This window comes from Triturus cristatus, chromosome 1_2, assembly GCF_964204655.1.
Source record: "Triturus cristatus chromosome 1_2, aTriCri1.1, whole genome shotgun sequence".
Lineage (NCBI taxonomy): Eukaryota > Metazoa > Chordata > Amphibia > Caudata > Salamandridae > Triturus > Triturus cristatus.
In genome coordinates, this window is record NC_140580.1 from 654737281 (window position 1) to 654751075 (window position 13795).

General features: G+C 43.6%; 1 protein-coding gene across 1 annotated transcript in view; it reads right to left on the minus strand.

Annotated features, from left to right (window-relative positions):
- The window catches only part of IGSF21 (immunoglobin superfamily member 21), a 1330939-nt gene that overhangs the window by 1060124 nt on the left and 257020 nt on the right, over positions 1-13795 (minus strand). The window lies entirely within an intron of this gene.

Below are 13795 nucleotides of genomic sequence, written 5' to 3' on the forward strand. Positions count from 1 at the left end.
GCTAGGCACAGGTTTTCTCAGCCATTCTAACCACTCATAAACAATGTAAGTTTCAGCAGTCTTTGAGTGAGTCAAGGCTGCTACTTGGTCACGAACTTCAATGCACTTATGAGATATGTTGTTGCAATTTGGTACTGTACGAGATATTCTATCCTCCTAGCTGAGGCATTTTACATATTGGTTAAATCTTAATTTAAAATGCTAAGATGTATAATGTTTTTATCATTTTAACATGTTCTCTTCATGAATAACAATGCTGCTGAACAAAGTTTTTAATTGAATTGAATTGAGTCTGGGATTGAACCGATTACTTCCCCGTGTACCTTCTTTAACTAAATGCCCCGCTTCCAGTAAATTTTGATAAACCGGGACAGAGCTGGAGGTCATTGGTCTGGTGCCAGCTTTCATCTCACTGCACTTCTCGTCATCTAATAAGAGACAGGGGAAAATCATAAAGTTCGAAACAATGCCTTGCAGTTCTGCATGCAGCTCTTTCATGCCAGTTCATAGCTCACTGTGCTATATTAGGTTTGTGACGTATGAACTGCAGGGAACAAAAGGGTCTTGGTGACAAAGCCATAGCACATCGAGGTACCTATTAACCCTCTGAGCTACTGTATTTGAGTCAAAACTGACACTAGACAAAACTCCGATCTCTCTTCAGTAGGACCATTAATCATAAAGCGTTATCAGTGCATCTTGAATGTTGGCGCTGGTCCATGCACCTTCTTTACTGAAATGCTCCACTTCCAGGAATTTTGCTAAACGGGGCAGAGCTGTTGGAGGTCATTAGTTTTGGATCCAAATTTCATCCCATTGCGCTTCTCATCATGTCTGTCGGGTGTCTTTGGGCAACGCTGCACAACTGCGATGCCCTGTCAATACCTCATGCTGTAATTATGCTAGCCGTAGCTGCCACACAACACAATGAAGTGTCCCGATCTCCTCTACCACTCCTTCGAGGATCCTCTCTACATTTGGAAATTATTTCAAACAAGCAGGAGATTTGGGGGCATATTATCAAGCCCGGCGTTGGATAATAGGCTTGATAATATGCCACAGAGAATTCCCATAGAAGCCCATGTTGACACCAGAACATGGGCTTCTATGGGAATTCTCACGGTCATATTATCAAGCCCATTATCGCCGCTTTAGCGGCAGTTTTCTGCCACTAAAGAGGTGATAATTTTAACGCCGTTTCTTGATAATATGCCCCATAGTCTCATGAACTGGTTCTAAAAGTCTGAAGCGCACCAAGGCCTGTGGTCATAGGTTTCACACGCCTACTCCCTGCCACGTGGCTAACTTTTGATGGACCCAAACCAAAGTCTGCAGACTGAACCATTTTGCACTTCTGTTCAGACAGACGAACGGAGGGGAGTTGTTTGCCCCGATGCACGCTACTGCCTTATGTAACGAGTGTTTGTCTGCTTTTATGTTCTGTCTCTATGCCCTTTGTGCGCCTGTGTTTTCATGTATGTTTACAGCGGGATGTTTGGGTGCAGGCCAGGAGAGAAGCTCTGGGGGTCCCTTCAAGAGAGCGGGAGACCGTTAAAGGCGGGGTCTGACTGCTGTGTATATGAAGCCTAAGTAGAGGTTTCAAGTAGGAGGGGTTAGACTCGTTACATGGTATTCTCTCCGAAGTGCAAGCACATCGATGTGATCGCTATGCCTACGGACAAGTGCTAAGTTTGTTGGCCATACATGTTTGCAAGACTCTACCGACAGGTGCAGACAAGGCTTTAAGGACGTGTGTGTTGGCCACAGAAGACATGTGCACAGACTTTACGAAAGCACACACGACAATGTCACAAAAACGTGTGTACACACAAGGCTGCAGAAAGATGTATGTGTTTATGTATGGCATAGCTGCCAAGGTTTCAGATTTCTTATATGTGACATTTTCATAGTTTCAGTGTACTTATGAGTGACATTCAACAACCATGTGGGTAGTGCCGCTTACATCAGCGACATCCCCCCTGGGCACAGCTTAAAGCCTGCAAAAAGCAGGTGATGAGTGTTTAATAAAGATGATTGAAGAGACATTCAACAACCAAATGTGTGACACTTAGAGTGACACTTTCGTGTGACACTTAGAGTGACCCTTTCTTGCGAGCAAAACGAAGCAATCAAGTCCATGGAAACAGATAACCATCAGGAGTTACACCCATATGAGCAACGACAAACTTTAAGAAGATCTTGAAACTGCTGCAAAACTCCTGAAATGGAAGGGCACTGCCCTCTCTCACATGTGTTTCCTTTTTAATAGCACGACTCATACCAGTGTAGGGAGTCAGAGCACTTTATATCACACACACATTATACAGATACAAGTCATACGTGTGTAAATTAGTCTATTGAAAATGTTACATAAAACAGCGATGATTACAAGTTGTAGGAATCACGTCATCCATACTAGTAGGCTTTATATATTTAAGAGTGCCTGTGCTGGGGAAGCCCAAACTCAGGAATTAAAACGTACCACATTGGTTGGATTTTCTAAAAAAAAATATATATATATATTTCTGCTAAATTAACCACTTTTAGCAACATTAGGATAATGAAAGACTGGGGAAAGGGGGGTGGAAATAACGGTCCAAACTATTCCATGCAGTTTGAATGCAGTTCCTTGATGACAGATCATTTGTAACTGTGCTATATTAGGATTGTACCTTATGGACTGCAAGCAACAAAAGGAGCTCTGTGACAAAAGCAGTAACCCACCGAGCTAGCCACATAAAATGTGTCCTGAGACAAACTTCAAGAAAGACAACAAGAGCACACACCTTATGTCTAACACTCTCCTCCTGCCTCCAAAACCCTTTTCCTGAATATACGTATTTGGCTCGGAATTCATTCTTACTTGATATTTGCTGCAGAAATGCTTTCTGGCTGCACTGCGGTTGCGTCTCTTACCTGAGTCCAATCTGTTCTTAGGAAGTCCACCTTCTAGTACTAGTCTAGGCGGGCTACCCAGCTCATGGTCCTAGTGAAATAGTCTGGACTATGGTTTCCACCCCAGTCTAGTCTCTCAGCAAAGCACTGAAGGGCAGGGAGGTCAAGAAGAGCAGCCCTACCACCCGCCGGGCCTAGTACCAGCAGCAGCACGGGCTGGAGATGACAACAGCAAGCCTAGAGCAGTCCCAAGCACAGCAGCAGCCTAGACTGAGATGGAACTAAGGGGATCAGCCCAGAAGCAGTAGCAAGGAAGACTGGGGGTGCAGGAGAATTACAGACACTGACTGGGGATCAAAACTTATAAATTCTGCCGTGAAAAGTGTGTGACAGCAGAAAAAACTGCTGAAAACCTAACAGTATTTACCAATTTAAGGAACCCGAGACTCAAGACATGATATAAGAAAGTTTAACTCTACCCACGGGGAGACTAGTGATCTTTACAATTGGTTGTGGGTGATACCTGCCCCAAATTGGAGTGAAGGAAGATGCCCAATTTCCTCGATGAGGTTATGAGCAGTCATTTCTAAAAATGGGTGGAGTGTCTTTCCATAATTTCCAAAAAGGCGTCAAAGAGTATATTTGCATACATTTGCTAAAATCCATCTTGAGGATCCCCTGCCTCGAGCTGTGCTTGTGCCTGTGTGTATCATCGTTCTCTGAGTGTCCCCGCACTCTAACGTATATGTGGGTGGGATCCCTCTTGCAGCACCGACCCTGCTGAGCAGTATTCTTGTCTCTTGCAGCTTTGTGCTGCTTTGGGACATACCGTCTCGTTGGTCTCTCACCTCATCAAAAGGCACCATCCCGGGAGGTCCCGTGTGGTCATCCTGCCCATCCTCAGTGCTCCCCTCTACAAATGTGCAGAGCAGATTATTGCTCTTAAGAAGGGGGTGCAGAGACCATCAATTTCCTTGGCCCCTTTCAGCATCCAGCCGGCTACGATCACTCAGTGCAAGGATCATAACTTTCCGCCGGTCACTTGGGGAGCTGAGACCAAGTGGATTGTTACAAAGATTTGATGAAGCCCTCCTTGCCAGTAACTGATGAGCTTGATCAGGCACTGGGCAGTCCGTCGAACCGAACAAGACCTAAAATATGATCCCTGGGGTTGATGAAGAGGTTGAAGCAGGTCCTAATACACTAAGACAAAGAAGGCTTAGAGTGTCACAGTTCTACCCAGCACTATAAATGCCTGACTTATGCATTTTAGTGCGGTGATTCAGACCATCACACTAAAATGCGTTAATCTAACCCCTAATGCGTGATACTTGGCAAGGCTGGTACGGTATAGATAAATGTATGGTAGGAGTATTTCAAAGCTCCCTGGCACCTGTCATAGATAGGTAAGGCTGCACAACATGTCTCAGGTGGTACCAAAGAGACACATGAAAGGTCCCATCTCAGGTCTGGGCTTAAAGCATTACGATGAGGCGTATTTCTTGAAGTGTGTATGCTTTTAAGGCTGTTCAAGGTGTCTGGCCCCATTGGTTCATGTGGGGTAACTCAGATATGCATCCTAAACTACTGTACTATCCTTGTAACTACAAGTCAGGTTGTTACCTGGCTCAAGCCACTCTTATAGCTATGGGGGTGTTGAACAATCAAAATTGTCACACTTGTAGCAGTGTACTGTAATTGACCACGGCGGTTGGGGCGATTGATGGTTACGAGGACCCTGCCACTTTTCCCCTTCATACCAGTGTAGGGTTTCAGAGCACTTTACACCACACACACACACACCACACATTGCACTGAGACAATCAATCATATGTGTCTCAATCAGTGTATAGGTAATGTTACATAAGACAGACATCTATAACATGCAGTAGTCACAAGCCATCCATACTGATAGGCAGTATAGTTTCAGAGTGCTTGGTGCTTTAATCTATAAACTACAAGTAACACAAGGAGCTACCTGACAAAAGCAGTAGTCCATTGACTTATTTACCTTAATGCAGTTTCTTACCTGCTTGGTACATGTTCTTTGCGGCAGATATATTAACCTTCTGCACTACCTCAAGATGAGTCAAAACATCCACAAAACAAAACTCCGGCCTCTTTCCAGGAAGAACATTAATCACTGTAGTTATCTTGACTTTTTTATTGTTGCCTGAAATTGCGGAAGCTGAGAGTGCAGCACAGGTGCTTAACACCCTAACTATACTTGGAAAGATGACATACCCACCCACAGTCAGTGCCCGGTGCAGTGACACCGGTCGCACCACCCTAGAGACTACCCCGGTTTCAGGTTAAACTATCCATGATTTCCATTTGGCGTTGTTAACCACAGCGGTTCAGCATCACAGGCAGTAAGGTTCTTGGGTCCACCTATCACTAACTCAACCTCTCATGAGAATAGAGTCTTAGGGGCTGCATTAGCACTTAGGTTTCAAACAGAGGTCATCGGGTTTCAAACAGAGGTCTGCCCCCCCGCAGGCAGACATGTAACCTGCATCTCGCAGCCAGCAAGCAGCCAACTGGAAGGTTTCTTGCCGCACTGCTGGTCCCGTGTTGTCAGTACCCAGGAAGAACCCGGACGCTGCAGCCTTCTCATGGCCACCACCGTCCTGGCTGCAGATGCTGGTGTGGCGTGACCGGAGTGCTCCTTCCATTGGTTCCTGCGTCGTTGTCCCGTAAGATCCCAGGTCCTCACTATCTTCTTCTGGCACCGCCATCCTTCCTGCAGGTTTCGGTATGGAATGGACCATTTGCTGCTTGTTGCCAGCCCCCGCAATGCCCACAAGGCTCCGCTGCTCTTCTTTTGCGGTGGCTCGGACGGTGCTGATCCATTTCTTCTGGCAACAATGAGGTTGGCTACTTGTCCCAGACTCCTTTTAGGCGGTGCTTGTTGCCACGCCACTCTTTCCTGATTGGTCCCTTTGAACCCAAACTTACTTGGTCACACGCTAGCTCTTTCCTTGGCATGCTCTTGCGTCCTGCAGCTACCGTGCCCTTTTGTCCGTCACCTGCGGGGGCTAGCTGCCCTCCCTCTAGGGTCGGCTGAGCCTTCCAGTCAATGGTAACACCTCTAGCACTGATTGGCTCCATGGACTGGAACGTGCATGGCGGTGGCATAACAATAGCCCACGCAGACCCCGCAGTGCAGGGGGCCACCCGAGCTCCAGGGGGCTCCCTCAGCACAGAGCTCCTGTACTTTTCAGTTTGGCCCACCTCAAGTTTCGTTACCCTACTGGTGCGTGCATCACACTTTACACTGGATGGCTTTGAGGTGTATTGAGTAAGGAATACTTGGTAATATCGAGTGGTTCCGGGTTGGACTGAAGCTTATCTGCTGGGCGCGCGGGAAACACAGCGCATTATTGGTGGCTAACCGTCATGAAATTATAACTGGGGCCTGTAGCAGCCGGCCCCCCTGAGGAGCGGCTCGTTGGCATCACCCACCCCGGCCTATCTACGCAGTAATTATTGCTGCGTTTGCAGCTCTGCCGCATCTGCTGACTGAGATTGGGCTTTATTAGCCGCCACTGGTCCTGTTTTTGGATTTCCAAACGGTATCCATAAATTATGGATTTTAATCTCCCTTTTTCTCTGCTCCCCAGATGGAAGCGCTGCGGCGGTCTCCAGCCTCGTGCCGTCAAACTTTTATCTGTCTCTGTTGCGCGAGCCCCTTCACTTATATTTTCAGTGTTTCGCCTCCCGTCGCTCTCATGCTTGCTGCTCTCTGGGTTCAGCACTGCACACGTCACTAATGCGCTTCCGCTCTGTGTTATCGTGTGTGCGTGCGTGCGCGCGCGTGGGTAAAATGTGCTCTCTCCCTTTCATCTCTATTTTCTCTTTCCCTTCCGTTCCCTCCCTAAACTCATTTCATTCTCTCTGTTCCCTCTTAAACCAAGTCTTCTCTGTCTCTTTCTTTTGCTCGATTTCTCATTTTCACACCAGTTCGCCATACCACACCACTAGCCCTGTCCTTCTTCCCTTCACCGATTGAATTGTGGGCCCTGATTCGTGACTCTTGTGCCGAAACCTGTCTCTTGCCTCCGTGACGTCACCGTTTCCTGTTTGGTATTTCCACTCCCTCCGACCTAGAGGCTTTCTCCTTCCAGTGCTCTCAAGGAATGGCAGATAAATCAGAAGTTAGCTACTGAGCAAGCATTGGCAACGCCACTGTGTGTTGCTTATAGCTGAAAATGCCTCTTTAGCCACTGGTGAGCTTATGGATGCAGGCACACTCATCTTACATGCTCAGCCCCGACCCTTGAACTCATGTATTCATTAATTTAACAGCTGATTCATTCCTGTATTCATCCATCCACAATAAAACACATACAGTTATGCAATTACAGGTAAGTACAGAATGACCATTGGCAAACCAATAAACACCCTCGCCTTGGAAGGCCTAACAAGGACTCTGAGAGTGCCAAACTTCTACCCTCCCAGTATGTTATAGGGGGCAACCAACACCAAAACCTTCTCTATTACCGTAAACTGTGATCTTTCATGCAACAAAATATCCGTTGACAGACTTTATCACAGTGTAATACTAATCAAATCTGAAATGCCTGTTGGCACTCTCAAATGCTTTTTAAAATAAATAAGTGAGGCCTACTATTCTTGTCATAACATTTCATAAAAAATACAGTAATCCAATGGCATTTTGTATAAAGTTTCACACAGAAACAATCAGGCCTACATCCTTTATCGTTGGCTTGCCACCATAACCAACTCTAGCCGACTGAATGGAGCATGAACTTTTGCAAAAGACAACCATTAGGCACACAATCATAATATGACAAATAAATACAGGTATACAGTTGGCAAAACAATATACAGTTTAATTGAGAATTCTTACGATGCAATTCTTCGACCTGCAGGATTTGTTACAGGGAATAACCAACACCGAAAGCTGTGCCTAAGCCGGCTCTGGTGGCTTAGTGGACTCATGTGTCCACTGTAGGGGCTCATGTTTGACCTCATGGTCGCAGGTTCAAATCCCGGCGGGTTCACTCAGCCTTTCATCCTTCTGAGGTGGATAAAATGAATACTGTTGGGTTGGGTAACAATAAGCATCTTATTCAGGGCCAAGATACTATTCTGGGTGAATGTGCGCTTTACAAATACACGTTATGGTGTGTAATACAGTCATCTGTGAACTCAAATGTTATGCTAATTGCCAGAGAGAGCTTCAACGCCTTGTCTGGGGTAGTAAGCGCTATATAAATACAATTTACATAATACCTATCCACATGCTATAGCAAAGTGTAATAACAATTCACCCTTAGAGGTGTACTGTTTTTAGCATATGTTTTCACAATAAATTAGTTAGACCTACAGCATTTGTCATAATAAACTGATCTGCCGTGATCATTGGCTTGCCACCATAATCAACTCAGTCCCAATGTATTGAGCATAACCTATACTACAATGCAAAAAGTGCAATATAGTCGCTATATTTTTCAGTGAAAGAACATACCTTTCGACTAATCAAAGGCATGTCTAAGTATTGTTTTTTAAAGTTCTGTTTCTGTTGATCATATAACATTAGGATGACAGCTGCACTTTCAAGCCAGACCACAAAAATACACTGGTCTCTTTAAAAGTTAAATAATTCGGACAGAAACTGCATATCTGAGAACTAGGGATTGATGTAATCTTTGGGTGTGTGCATTGAAGTTTGATGTGCAGACTCACCAGACCTGGGAGGCTGCAGCATAGAGAGGAACCATCCTATTGAACCAGCTACCGCTGGGGAAGGCCTCTCACTCTAAAATCGTATTCTACATTGTACTGGAATTTATACAGTACTTTAATACCCCTTTCCAGGCCCAAAGCGACACATCTTCGGGCTAACATTTCACTCCCTTTTCCGAGGATAACTATGTGACCCTCATTGATGTGGGTTCCGGCCCCTATCCCCTCTGGAGTTTTATTTGCACAACCATTTACCTCGCAGCAACATGGGAGCAGTGTACCTTATTAGCTTCCCACAATTAAAGGCATGTCTTTTGCATTATTAGTCGCAGAGTGACGCCACAGGTGTCAAATACTGGATGCAGACTTGTACCATAGTTCTGGGCCTGCCCTACAATAGGTCCTTATTGGTACACTATCCACGAGACACTGCGGGAACTCACGGGTCTACCTAACATGGACTCATGGGAGGCCTGCGCAGTTGGTATCTTCCGGAAATGGAAACAGCACAGTTTCAATTTGCTTCGCCTCGCTAGCCACACTATTAGCAAAAAGAGGCATAGCTATGCACTGGCGTGCTCCTGGGGGACCCCCGATAGCAGCCTGGGTGGGTGCAGTGAACAAATGGGCAGCAGCGGAAGAGGAAGCGCTTCGGGGGAGGAGGTAAAAGGGATACGTAAGCACCCCATATCCATGGAGTGGACCCTATTGCTACATCAATTCAAACAGCAAACAACACCAGGCAATTCCGATACCCCACCACAAACCCCGATAAGCTCGCAACCACAGACCCCGATTGGCAACACGCACAATAGTTCCCACACAACTACAAGGGCATAGAAGGACACGACGACGTAATCACCCACATACTAGATCACCAGATAGACGGCGTCGGCTGGACAGGTTCCCGACACGATGACATCACCCATAAGCATGAGAAGGATAAGCAGCCTTGAAACCCTGTCTGATACATATACCCCGCAAAATAAGAACCCTACCCCAGTTAGACCCCCTCCAGTTAGTAGTTCAATACCATAACAAGTGGTTACCACACTGGCAATAAAAGGGATGGAGATATATCCTCATGTGAATAGACATGTAAGGTTGGGTGACATCGTGTATAGCAACAATTAAACCATGTATTAGAAAACTTTCAAATTGAAGTTGTGACTATGGTTCCGCAGATCGGAAGCACATATAACAACGCTTATTCACATGTACATTCATGTAACGAGTTTCTGCTAATAAAAATATTTGGCAATAAAAAAATAATTCGTAGAGTGACATTAATGATTGCTCACAATAGAAAAGGAATACAGAATTAGAAAACATCTTCTTTCACAGGAATAATTATCATAATCAGGTCTTCGCAAAGAGGTAAACCAGTATGTGTTTAGGCAAACCAGTTGGGAACCTGATTGGGACGTATTTAGGCAGCACGACTGAAAGACAACAGAAAAGACACCCAAAGCACCTTTCTTTGTCATTAATAGTAATTCAAATTAAAACTGATCTTTGTTAAATTCCCTACACTTTTTTTAATGCAATCTTTTATTTTAATTTTGTGACTACACAAACAGAGGTACCCAACCACGAACATAAACTTCAGCGGTGATCCATAGGCGCATAAAATATATCCTCAGATTCAAACAATATGCACAGATGCAGCACAGTCCATTGGGTGTCCAATACGCTTCCGTCCCCTTTATGTCTGAGCTTATACCCTTCCCTTTCACAGCAACATTAACAAGAACATGTCTCAAATGTGGATCAGCCTACTCCAAGCCTAACATGGACTGGTCCACCATTCAGCAACCCACCATTCAAGTGTGAAGATCATACAATTTATACTCCAATAGTTGGGTGCACCCTAACACTGGCTGATGCAACCAAACTTAAACGTGATACTGACTATTCAATTTAACCCTAAATATAAACAAAAAAAGTAATATCCTGTTGTAAACATTGGCAATTTCAGGCCCATAGCCATAGAGAGACAGGTACAGGTTTGTACTAAACCTAACATGGAAAAGAGAACTTTAACATGGACCGCACCACGAGCCGTACTATTACTCTGACAACCATAACCTCAACGTGGACCAAGATATCTTATGACTACTGTTGATAAGTCCACCCAAATGTCAACTTTGACCCAACTTTAGGGAATATGAATGATCCTATTCTAACTAGGGGTGTATGGAGTTACAAACTTCACACATTTCTGTCAAAACATATGAAACCCATGATAGGCCATGAAGTTCTGCATGTTTTGGGAATTATTTCTTGGGTTGACATGGTCTTAAGAGTACCTGTAAGAATAATTCAACAAGGTTGTTTCTGCAGCTACTGATAAAGAAATTGACTACTTACATCAAGGACAGAGGACCTTCTGTGAAAACTGCAATAATTCTCACAAAACAAAGAGGGTGAATATATTTAATTTCCACATATCGTAAACATCGTAGAACGGGTTATTCCCCATGATAAAGGCACACAGACCATTGAAGGGATTATCATACAACATGACCGATAACAAGCTAATTCTTTTTTCCTACTAAAATCCTACATTTAATTTAGCATTTCAGTAAATTTAGATCTAAAGGTACATATAGTTTCCTAAAAATCAGAAACAGGGCTGGGGTCTGATGTTGCACCCTTGTATGAAAGTTCATTTATGTGCAAATATGAAGTTGACAACATTCTCAATAGTGCATTACTAAAGATACATATGAAATATTGGGTACAATGTACTGATTATATTTTTGCTACATGGAGAGGCACAAAAATGAACTTCAGGAATTTTATCAATACATTAGCAAGACTGAAGCAAGATGAACATTTACCAAAACAACTGTAGGTCCTAAGGTGCATTACTGTGATGTTAATATCTGATAAAATCATGGTAAGTTTGTGATAAAGAGGAAGAGGTGTGGCGCCGCAGCCAGGGCGACTGACTCCGGAATCTGGGGATCACGGTTCGATCGCCGGCGGCAGATTAGCCCAGCACCATGTGACTCTGGGCAATATCTTGCTTAATCTTCCCGACGAGCGCCTAGAGACCCTTCCGGGTGATTGTTCGCACTTTACAAATGTGGATTATTATTATTATAAACATGTACCGAAAAGCTGCAGACAAATATAGCAAGTTATTTCCTTCCAGCTTTCATCAAACCGAAGTAATCTAGAGAAGAGATTAGCAAACAGTCGAATTCACTAACTAAAATGGGTTATTTCAAAGAAGAAAGCTTTTAAAACGACAGACAATGTTCTGTTACATCAATTCAAGAGAATACCCAATGAAAAAGAAACCCTCAAAGTATACGCAATGCCTAGAAACAAAAATAGCATGTTATATCCTTCGAGCTTTCATACGAAAGAGATTACCAAACAATCAGATTCTCTCTCTAAAAAGGATTATTTCCGAGGAAAGAGCTTTAAAAATGGCAGAAAATGTTCTATCACATCAATTAAAAGGAACACACAGTGATGAGGAAATTCCCAAAGTAGCTCAAATGAAAGCTGGATAGAAATCTTAAGATGAAGGTTTACAGCAGAGAAATGAAGTCCATGACATTTAATAGCTCACACCAGCACATCTACATTGTTGGACAAGATCAAGAAGTTCAGTAAAAATATCTGGTGAATTTTATCATATGGGCCACAAACAAGGCAAATGTTTAATTCTAAGTTAATTGTTGCATAAAAACACAATACAGATGTAAGCAATATTCTGATATGAGCTGAGAATCTGATGATCAAAACATCTATGCAGAGCACTGTTCGAAAGCCACTAACTGACTAACTCTTCATTTTTAGAATATTTTACCACCACTATTCAGGCAAAAATGTACCATTAAATTTAAAGTTGTATACACCACTGACCATGTGTAGTGCATGCGGAAGTTATTATTTGGGCCAAATCACAATTCAAGCTATCAGAAGGTTAATAAACATAGTATGCACTCTGCAACGGTACAGAACCTTTCAATAAGAATATAATAGAACGATTTCATAAATGTGATGTTGACGTTCATTGAATTGTTGTGAAAAATAATTGCTTTATATAATAAACTTTATTTAAAGTTTTTCATAAAAAACCTAAAATTGGTGTACAAGCAATAGCCATTGAAGGAATCAAATAGCAATACATCACAATGATTACAGCTCAAGACAACGGACCCTCCACAGCTCCCCTCCACCCCGCAGCCCGTATTTGGGCATCAGAAGCATTCAAACCCCTTCCCCTTCAGAATTCCCATCACTTCCCCCAGTAAAAATAATTCTTTAAATGTTGTTAGGAGTTGCCATTTATATTTTGTCATTTTTTGCACTCAAAATTAGTCGGGTCAAATCAGTGCTGGTCTGTATATCTCCATGTATGTGGTTCAGTAGCAGTCCGTGGAGGGAGTTCGGTGGGGCAGTGAGGCGGGGCAGGGAAATGTAAACACCGGAATATGGATGAACGGAGGAAAGTACACATTTAAATAAATAAAACGAATTTCGATGCGCACGCTGCATCGCATTTTGCGATGCAGCGCGTGCAAAGGAATTCGTTTTATTTATTTAAATGTGTACTTACCTCCGTTCATCCATATTCCGGTGTTTACATTTCCCCACCCTGCCCCTCTCCCGCCCCGCCTCACTGCCCCACCGAACTCCCTCCACGGACCGCTACTGATGTGGTTCCTTCTGGACTAAGTGCAAAGTATTATGTCCATTTTAATTAATGCCCGGAGATGTTTTGAACAAATGCTCAATAATTTGTCAAATTACACGAAATGTGTATAAGATTCTGCCCAGATGCTGTCAATTTTTGCTGATTTATTTTATCTTTACTTGCACCATAAATGTTTGTGTGCTCTACAAATAATAAATACAAGGCAATTCAGAGCACACGGTCTTCCCCAAAATACACTAGAAAACGTTAGTAAGTTAATCAAAAAATAATACATTGATCAAGTATGAATCAATAAGTGATGAACAATGCATTTCCTATCAAAAAGGCACATTGGTAAAGATATTTCCCACAATAGCACTGTACGATTGAAGGAATCAGTGAGGGACATAGGGCCCGATTACGATACCGGACATTCGGACCACCGGCAGCCAGTGCGGCGGTTGGGAGACTGCCCAATGAGCATGTGGTGGTCCGACCAACGTATTACAATCGGACCGTTGGGTTAGCGGT